At 42.7% G+C, this 10141-nt stretch overlaps 1 pseudogene; it reads right to left on the reverse strand.

Moving 5' to 3' along the window:
- Window positions 1-620: 620 nt before the first annotated feature.
- LOC124799433 lies at window positions 621-738 on the reverse strand (annotated as a pseudogene).
- Between the last annotated feature and the right edge of the window lie 9403 nt (window positions 739-10141).

Raw genomic sequence — 10141 nt, forward strand, 5'->3', positions numbered from 1 at the left:
TCTACTACTGGTTTTCGTGCATGCCAATTCCTACTTTGTCCAGCAAGGTCGACGAATCTCTCCCCAATTCAGAACGTTTGGAGTATTAGGGGCAGGACCCTCCAAGCAATTCTGGACTTTGACTATCTAACGCGCCGGTAGGATAGGATTTGGTGCTATATCCCTCAAGAGGACATCCGCTACATCAGCCAATGCCAAGCCGATTACCTCTTGCGTAAGGGCCAGAGGTGGACGAACACGTTACTGACTTACTGAATTTGTGAAGCTCTTTCTGTTGAATAAATTGTCTATTTTTTCTGTAATTGTAATTCTTTGTTTGTGTGTACTTGTACATCATATGTATAGATTTCTGTCCCATTCAGATAATTTCTTCGTGGAGTATAGTTCAATTTTGTCTTAAGGGTGTATTTAAAAGAAGATCTCTCCGTCTTCAGGCCACGAGTGGCCCATCGGTACCACCCGACCGCCGTGTCATCCTCACTGAGGATGCGGATAGGAGGGTCGTGTGGTCAGCACACCGCACTCCCGGGCGTTATGATGGTTTTCTTTGACCGGAGCCGCTACTATTCGGTCGAGTAGCTCCTGAGTTGGCCTCACAAGGCTGAGTGCACCCCGAAAAATGGCAACAGCGCATGGCGGCCCGGAGGGTCACCCATCCGAGTGCCAGCCACGCCCGACAGTGCTTAACTTCGGTGATCTGATGCGAACCGGTGTATCCACTACGGCAAGGCCGTTGCCGTATTTACTAGAGGACATAGTAAATTCTGATTTGCGGCTAGTTGTGGTTACGAAGAGATGAGCACTGTGAAATACTGCAAGTATGTGAATAAAGCCCAAGTACTTAAAGAATTGCAGCCAAACACCAAAGTCCAAGATCACAGTGTACGCCGTCATCTAGATGGCAGCCAGTGACAATGCTGTAAGCATCTTCACTGAATACGATATTAAGCTGTCGTCACTGTGCAGGGAAGGCCACGGTATCACGCCACGTGACTAGTTGGAGGAAGGCTTGTCTCCGGCCTGATATCACGTGTTCACTGCTTACTGCACGTACCATGAAGAGCCAAAGAAACTGGTACACCTGCCTAATGTGGTGTAGGACCCTAGCGAGCACTCAGAAGTGCCGCAACACGACGTGGTATGAACTCGGATAATGTCTAAAGTAGCGCTGGAGGGTACTGACGCCATGAATCCTGCAGAGCTCGTTGCAAGGGATCCCAGAGATGTTCAATAATGTTCATGTCTGGTGAGTATGGTGGCCAACAGAAGTGTTTAAACTCAGAAGAGTGTTCCTGGAGCCACGCTGTAGTAATTTTGGACGTTTGGGGTGTCGCATTGTCCTGATGGAATTGCCCAAGTCCGTCGGAATGCAGAATGGACATGAATGGATGCAGGTGATCAAACAGGATGCTCACGTACGTGTCACCTGTCAGAGTCGTATCTAGACGTATCAGGGGTTCCATACCACTCCAAATGCACACACCCCACACCATTACAGAGCCTCCACCAGCTTGAATAGTCCCCTGCTGACATGCGGGGATTATGGATTCATGAGGTTTTCTCCATACCCGTACACGTGCATCTGCTCGATACAATCTGAAATGGGACTCGTCCGACCAGGCAACGTGTTTCCAGCCATCAACAGTCCAATGTCGGTAAGTGACTGGCCCAGGCGAGGCGTAAAGCTTTGTGTCGAGCAGTCATCAAGGCTAAACGAGTGGGCCTTCCGCTCGGAAAGCCCATATCTATGATGCTTCGTAGAATGGTTCGCACGCTGACTCTTGCTGATAGCCCAGCATTGAAATGTGCAGAAATTTGCGAAATGGTTGCACTTGTATCACGTTGAACGATTCATTTCAGTTGTCGTTGGTTCCGTTCTTGCAGGATCTTTCCCCGGCCGCAGCGATGTCTGAGATCTGATGTTTCACCGGGTTCCTGATATTCACGGTACACTAGTGGCGTGTTCGTACGGGAAAATCTCCACTTGATCGCTACCTCGGAGATACTGTGTCCGATCGCTCGTGCGCCGACTATAACACCACATTTAAACTCAGATCTTCATAAACTGGCATGGTAGCAGCAATAACCGATCTAACAACTGCGCCACACACTTGTGGTCTTACGTAGGCGTTGCCGAACGCAGCGCTGTATCTGAACAGGCGTGCCTACACCAGTTTCTTTGGCGGTTCGGTATGTGCGGCGCCGCCGGCCGCTGTCTGAGTGAGAAATTCTGGTGGCAGCCAGGAGTTTCTGAAAGAATTCATGGTTATTTGAAAAGGAGGCTAATGGATATGTAAGAATGAGTGGTAATGGCAGTTGGAGCTGTTAGGTGATGCTCTACTCCGTGGTAGCGGTTTATAATCCTGGTGGTGGACAAAAGCATCATCGCCTTTATGTGGCTGCAGAGGGGAGGAAAAAATTGTTGTTGATCGCAATTTACGCAACCGCCCTGGATTAAATTCCATATTTTTTCGCACTGGTTTACGGGGTAGGACGTGTGACACTTTATGACGTCGATGATGTCATTTTAAGACTTCAGGATCTGTGGTCCTCTCGATGGTATCAGAGAGCAGCAGACTGTTTGTCGGGACTGTGCTGCACCCTCTACCCGCTTTCTCTTCATAGTCAATAAAACAGAAATGACGCCAAACCTATACATCCAAGCATACTTATTTCTTACTTAAAGGTGTCACTATCTGGTTTCCTGCGAATTGTCAAAAAAGACAAATATATTGTGTTCTACACATCTAGGAGTGCTACACCAATGACAACTGTAACACATGTTGAGGAAATAATAAATAGGATGGCAACTTCAAAATTCTTAGCTGTTCGCATTGACGAGAATTTAATCTGGAAAAACCCCAATTTGCAAGTTGTATAACAACTTAGTTCAGCCACATTTGCACTTAGAATCATTGTAAATCTTGGGCGAATGTTAGTCTAGGAACACGCCTAGGTTTCTGGCAGTGTTGGCAAGTCCACGGTGTCATTTGTATGTCATCGTCATTTTGTTTTCGCTCTTCGGCTGTTTTGTGTCTGAATAGTACCCGTTTTGATTCAATAATGTCGTATATTCAGGGGTACCTCATATGTAAGAAAGAAAGTCTTCATTGCTCAAAAACGTGCTATAATAATAACTTGCGGTGATGACCCACGATCATCTTGTAGACATCTGTTTGAAGAGTTGGTTGTTCTGAATACTGCTCAACAGTATATTTATTCGCTCATAAAGTTTGTTGTAAACAATCCGCTACAGTTCAATAGGAACAACGATGTACATAGTTGCAGTACCAGAAGGAAAAGTGACATTCAAATTCCACGTTAAGGCTCTTTTCAGCACAAAAAGGGTTGCAAGACGCTGCAACAAAGTTTCTTGATCACTTACCCGGTGATACAAAATGTCTGACAGGCACCAAAGCAAAAATTGCAGACAAAGTGAAAAAGTTACACCCTGACAACTCCTCGTATTCAGTAGAAGAATTTCTGTTATTTTAATGTATAAAAGTTGATCGATATAAATTACTCATTTACATTTGTATATTTAGAAAAATAAATTATATATGTTCAGCATGTAGCCACACATACAAATTAATTTGCGACGGGAATGTAAAACGAAAAATGACCATTTATCGTGCTAAATCATCCGTGGAACATGAAACTGAGAAGTAGCCATCTTCAAGAGAGAACTCCTACACTGCATGCTGTTCTGTTCAAAAGTAAGAAAACCTTTACGACTGGTTAAAAAAAAATATTCAGATGTGCGTGAAATCTTATGGGACTTAACTTTTGAGGTCATCAGTCCCTAAGCTTACACACTACTTAACGTAAATTATCCTAAGGACAAACACACACACACCCATGCCCGAGGGAGGACTCGAACCTCCGCCGGGACCAGCCGCACAGTCCATGACTGCAGCGCCGTAGACCGCTCGGCTAATCCCGCGCGGCTACAATTGGTCAAATGAAAATAGATCGTAGCTCACTGTACCCGTATTTTCTTAGAGCTCAATATCTCATAGGAAAATTAACTCGAGAGATTTTTTGGCTAATTCATTAGACTATCAACAAGTAACATGTTATTTACAAACTGAGATTCATACGTCGTGATATTTATAAGTTTTCTTCTTTTAAATTTCACAGTACACGAAGGTAACCTATATTTTGATGATCAGTCACTCACTAAACATGTTCTAAGCTGTCGTCTCATTGGGCCACGCATTCCATCAAGAAAACTTGCTGGATGGCGGTACCCCCGATTTCTGTGAACGGACGTTCCAGGACTGCTGCTTGAGGATGTTCTCCTTCTGCAAAGATGAGGACTTCGGTACATGATTTCTAGGGCACGTAACAGGAGTTTCTCTGATACAGGACGACGTCTGACGAGCAAGTACGGTCTAAGATGGATAGGTCGAACAGCGCTTGTAACTTTCCCTGGAACTGACCTCAATCCTCTGTTTTCTTTTTCTTTCGAGGAGTCAACGCAAAAGTAAAGTGTTCAGCTGGAGCACACGCTAGTCAGATTTTACGAGATGATTCGGTGATGTCTGGGAGAAGAGAGTCCAGTGCAGTGTTGAATCCAAATTCGAGGTGGTACACAGCATTGTAACGTGTGATATACTGAAATAGTACGTAATTCCTTTTAAGGGAGCGCACTTGTGACATGTGAACTTTCATTTGTGACATCTGAACTAATCAAAAAGTTTATATTTCGATTACATTTGTATTAACTGGGGCTATATTTCAGTGGCGAGTCGTGACCACACATTCGCAGTTACCCGCAGATGGGTCGTTTGCAGACCAGTGTTCACTGGAATGTTGCTGCCATTGTCGTATATTTTCACCAGTGTTAAAACTATGATAAACGACTCTGCCGTTTTATTAGAGGAATATAAAGCTCTGTTCGTTCACGTTACTGGTTTACTGACTTACTGTCAGCTTAACTGAGCTACTCACGCTTGCTTAGAGCTTCAGTGCTTATTTTTCTCAAAGAATTGCTGTCGTCCAATACATATTTACTGCTTGATTCCCGCCCAACTAACTGATCTTCGTGTACCTCGATTAACAGCTTTCTTCACTTTGCGCTGCCAAAGATTTCTACGTAGACAACACAAGTATGTGCGCACGTGCGCGCGCACACACACACACACACACACACACACATACACACACCAAAGCACAAATGCAGAATAGTAACAATATTACTATATTATGATATGCAGTTTGTGAATGTATGGTATTTACTAATCAGTGTCTAGATTTAGTGCACTAACGTTATGTAAGAATTTCTTCTATATATATAGGTTTGATATTATTTCCCATATTCTGTAGCTAGTTAGTTCTGTGGCGGGTTAGCCCTGTATGTGTCAGTGGTAAAAGTATATACCACCAGCCTTAAATGCTGTTTATTTTGCCTCATTTACCACAGACAACAGATTTTATTGGCATTAATAGTTTCATAAAAGATTTTCTGTTAAGTATGAAACCATTTGTGTGGTTATAAGACGGTAGGCGTGATAGATCAGGAGACAAATGAGTAATGGTACGAATACAAGTATTTAGCCTTTGAGACACCAGTCTTCAGAACTGATTTTGTGTTGTTTGCAAATTTGTAAAAAGACCTTAAGGGACCAAACTGCTTAGGTCATCGGTCCCTAAGCTTAGACACTACTTAATCTAACTTAAACTAACTTACGCTATTAATTACATACACATCCATGCCCGAGGCAGGACTCGAACCTCCGACGGGGTCAGCCGCGCGCTAGTTATTATTCAGTTAACCTTTGTCGCGTGTGGATTTAGACTTTTGGGATATAAACGACGGTACGCTTAGTTCACAGGAACATTTCCTACATTATGAAGTATAAAATCAATACGGGAGCAGTGTGTAAGCATATTTATGGCTACCTATCTTCCGCACCGTATACGGGAACAAATAGAGTGTCGTCAATTCAGTCCCTAAATACATCCAATACTGCACTGGTTATACGCTGTGAAATACTGCTTACAGTGAAGAATGAACGTTGCAAACACTTTTGTTTCAGAAATTATCTCTAAAATGTTGGCTGGTGAGATATAAATTATTTACAGTGGCAGTGCACATGTAGCATGGTTACTGAAAATATATAACATGACGAAAACAGTTTATGTACACACTCGGCTGTAGTTGGCATACCACTTACTCATTTTTATTGGTTTTTATACTTAAAGGAAGAATACTGATATTCGTGAACTAGATCTATCAGAATTTATGAGTCTGGCGACATACCATCTGACTTTCGGAAAAGAATCATCCACACAATTCCGAAGACGGCAAGAGCTGACAAGTGCGAGAATTATCGCACAATCAGCTTAACAGCTCATGCATCGAAGCTGCTTACAAGAATAATATACAGAAGAATGGAAAAGAAAATTGAGAATGCGCTAGGTGACGATCAGTTTGGCTTTAGGAAAGGTAAAGGGACGAGAGAGGCAATTCTGACGTTACGGCTAATAATGGAAGCAAGGCTAAAGAAAAATCAAGACACTTTCATAGGATTTGTCGACCTGGAAAAAGCGTTCGACAATATAAAATGGTGCAAGCTGTTCGAGATTCTGAAAAAAGTAGGGGTAAGCTATAGGGAGAGACGGGTCATATACAATATGTACAACAACCAAGAGGGAATAATAAGAGTGGACTATGAAGAACGAAGTGCTCGTATTAAGAAGGGTGTAAGACAAGGCTGTAGCCTTTCGCCATTATTATTCAATCTGTACATCGAGGAAGCAATGATGGAAATAAAAGAAAGGTTCAGGAGTGGAATTAAAATACAAGGTGAAAGGATATCAATGATACGATTCGCTGATGACATTGCTATCCTGAGTGAAAGTGAAGAGGAATTAAATGATCTGCTGAACGGAATGAACAGTCTAATGAGCACACAGTATGGTTTGAGAGTAAATCGGAGAAAGACGAGGATAGTGAGAAGTAGTAGAAATGAGAACAGCGAGAAACTTAACATCAGGATTGATGGTCACGAAATCAATGAAGTTAAGGAATTCTGCTACCTAGGCAGTAAAATAACCAATGACGGACGGAGCAAGGAGGACATCAAAAGCAGACTCGCTATGGCAAAAAAAGGCATTTCTGGCCAAGAGAAGTCTACTAATATCAAATACCGGCCTTAATTTGAGGAAGAAATTTCTGAGGATGTACGTCTGGAGTACAGCATTGTATGGTAGTGAAACATGGACTGTGGGAAAACCGGAACCGAAGAGAATCGAAGCATTTGAGATGTGGTGCTATAGACGAATGTTGAAAATTAGGTGGACTGATAAGGTAAGGAATGAGGAGGTTCTACGCAGAATCGGAGAGGAAAGGAATATGTGGAAAACACTGATAAGGAGAAGCGACAGCATGATAGAACATCTGCTAAGACATGAGGGAATGACTTCCATGGTACTAGAGGGAGCTGTAGAGGGCAAAAACTGTAGAGGAAGACAGAGATTGGAATACGTCAAGCAAATAATTGAGAACGTAGGTTGCAAGTGCTACTCTGAGATGAAGAGGTTAGCACAGGAAAGGAATTCGTGGCGGGCCGCATCAAACCAGTCAGTAGACTGATGCAAAAAAAAAAATAATAAAAAAAAAAAAAAAATAATCTATCAGGATGACTTTACGGACGTGTCAGTCTTGTGGCGGATGAAATTCTGGCTGATGTGTACTGAACTGTTGGGAAGAGGTTACAGATGAGTATTCAGAATATTCAAAATTTGGAAGAGTCTGATGCAAATGATGTAGCTACCATCTCTGCCGTTTTAAATACTAATACAGTAACTGATGGTAGTCTAGGTAATATTGTCACGTGAACCAATGGATGAGACCTTTACTACAGTTTTAGCAGGTAGCGTAGGTTCTCACCTGTGTTTGAAGAGGCCTGTGTTTGATGAAGCTGACTCTGGTATAGAAGTAGCTGAGAGTGTAGATATATATGCATGATCTATAGCTGGTTGTGAACCCCTTTTCTTGGGGAAGCATCTTCCCCCATGACGGCGTATGTGTACTAACAGAAGTTGAAATTGATAATTTCCTGCGGATGATTTCAAACTTACGAGTGAAATTAGCGTCTATGACTGTGTGCTCTTGATGCATTCGTATGAATATTTACTTCATAACCCATGGTGGACCTGGAAATAGATAATAATTTGAGCAGTTTCACTGATTACTGTTCTCGCATAGCACTTAATGACATGTACTTCATTCGTCTGATGGCTAGACATTTTCACTGTTAAAGGCTTAATGCGAGGTCGAAGTTAATCCCCGAACGTCAGCGTTACAACTTGTACTTGTGAAGGAACATAAAACAAGACTATGTTCTTAATTTTTCACAATTAACGTGCAATTAAGTGGTTATGCGTGTACGGAAAATCGTATGGTACTAAACTGCAAGAGAAATTAAAGTTTCTGTGTGTTTTACTAAATTCGAACAAGTACCGTTAACTTGAGTCTGTTTTCAAAGTTTTGCTCTGCAAGTATCAAATAACTCACACTTCTGAACTGATACAGCGATAATCGCAACGTTCGGAGTCGTCGTAAATACGCTTTTTTTATTGTTCCCTCTGCTGACAAAGATGTATTTTTATGACGTTCCAACCTCTGCCTAAACACAGTTTGCTATTGTAGCATCTCGCTGGACCGCTCCGCCGTTTCTGAGCTGAGATGGCTGCGAAAATGGCGGCGTCTCCATTTCACATTTAGTGATGCCTCTTAAAATGAATACGTCGAATATGCCACCCCAAACAACAGTTTGACGAACGTTACGCTAGTTACATAACCCAGGAATAATTGCTGGTTTGATTTAGATGACGTATCTTGTAAAGAGACAAATGTTAATGGCAACAGTCAACGCCCGTACTATTACAGGTACTTGACTGACGAGATGCACATTTATTGAAAACTTCAGTTTCCACAGACAATGTCTGTATCTTGCTCTCACAAACAGTAAAACTAGTTCTAATTTGTCTAAGTCCACATAACAGTTAAGCCCCATAGTGCTCAGAGCCATTTCCGCGTAACAATCATTCATAAAGTTAGTCCATTCAGTTGCCACAGTCCATCTGGGCGACAAAGCTTTTGTACACCTTCCATTCCGCTGACAAACAAAAGTTTTCTAGTGGCTGCATTCACCACTATACATTTTTGTCGCATAGTCCAAAGGGTTATTCAAAATTCTTCAAAATCGACGTAGTTCCCATCTGTTATTAGACAATTCTTGACCCCTTCTCTTTTTTTCTGAAATCTTCTTCATCAGATTGACGCAGCTAGAGTATTCCGCTCCAGGCAGTAGTTCGACATACATTAGACGTGTTGAATAACTGATGAAAAATTTCAGGTTCTACCTGAATCTAGCAATTCACCTGTGTTCTTTCTTGATCCACCTCCAATGCCTTTCAGTAATTCCTACATACGCTATGTCTCAGCTTACAGTTTGTCGCCCCATATTAACGTAACGTCATTACCGTCCAAAACACGCCTCATTATGTCGGCAGTTTTTCCGAACAGCATCACTTCATAACCTTGCCTTTGCACTATACCTTTTGCACTATCCCTTTTGCACTCTTCTCAACACTTCAGACTCTAAGTATTGCTTCTAAATACGAGAGGCGTTCAATAAGTAATGCAACACATTTCTTTTTCTCGGCCAATTTCAACTGAAAAGCTGCGGAATTTGTTGTGCGACATCCTGGAATTTTCCTGCTTCAGCCTCCATAGTTTTATGAAGTTCCGATGGGTGGTAGCGGTATACGTAGCCTTTCCAAGAAAAGAGCTGTCATTGAGCTTCTTTTGGCGGAGAACCAGAGCATCGTAGATATTCAAAGGCGCTTGAAGAATGTCTACGGAGACCTGGAAATGGACAAAAGCACGGTGAGCCGTTGGGTAAGGCCTCCGACATAATCGTAAGAAGGTCGAGCAAACCCGTCCGACATCGCGCGTGCTGGCAAACCGCAAGCAGCGACTCCTGCAATGTTGGAAGTTGGAACGTGCATACATGCACCTCCCCCCCCCCCCCCCCCTCCACCACCCGTTCGAGGTGATCGACAGATGACAAGCAAACACGTAGCTGGTCAACTGGACTTTTCTGTTGGCAGTGCTGACACACTCGTA

Source organism: Schistocerca piceifrons, chromosome 5 (assembly GCF_021461385.2).
Source record: "Schistocerca piceifrons isolate TAMUIC-IGC-003096 chromosome 5, iqSchPice1.1, whole genome shotgun sequence".
Taxonomy (NCBI): domain Eukaryota; kingdom Metazoa; phylum Arthropoda; class Insecta; order Orthoptera; family Acrididae; genus Schistocerca; species Schistocerca piceifrons.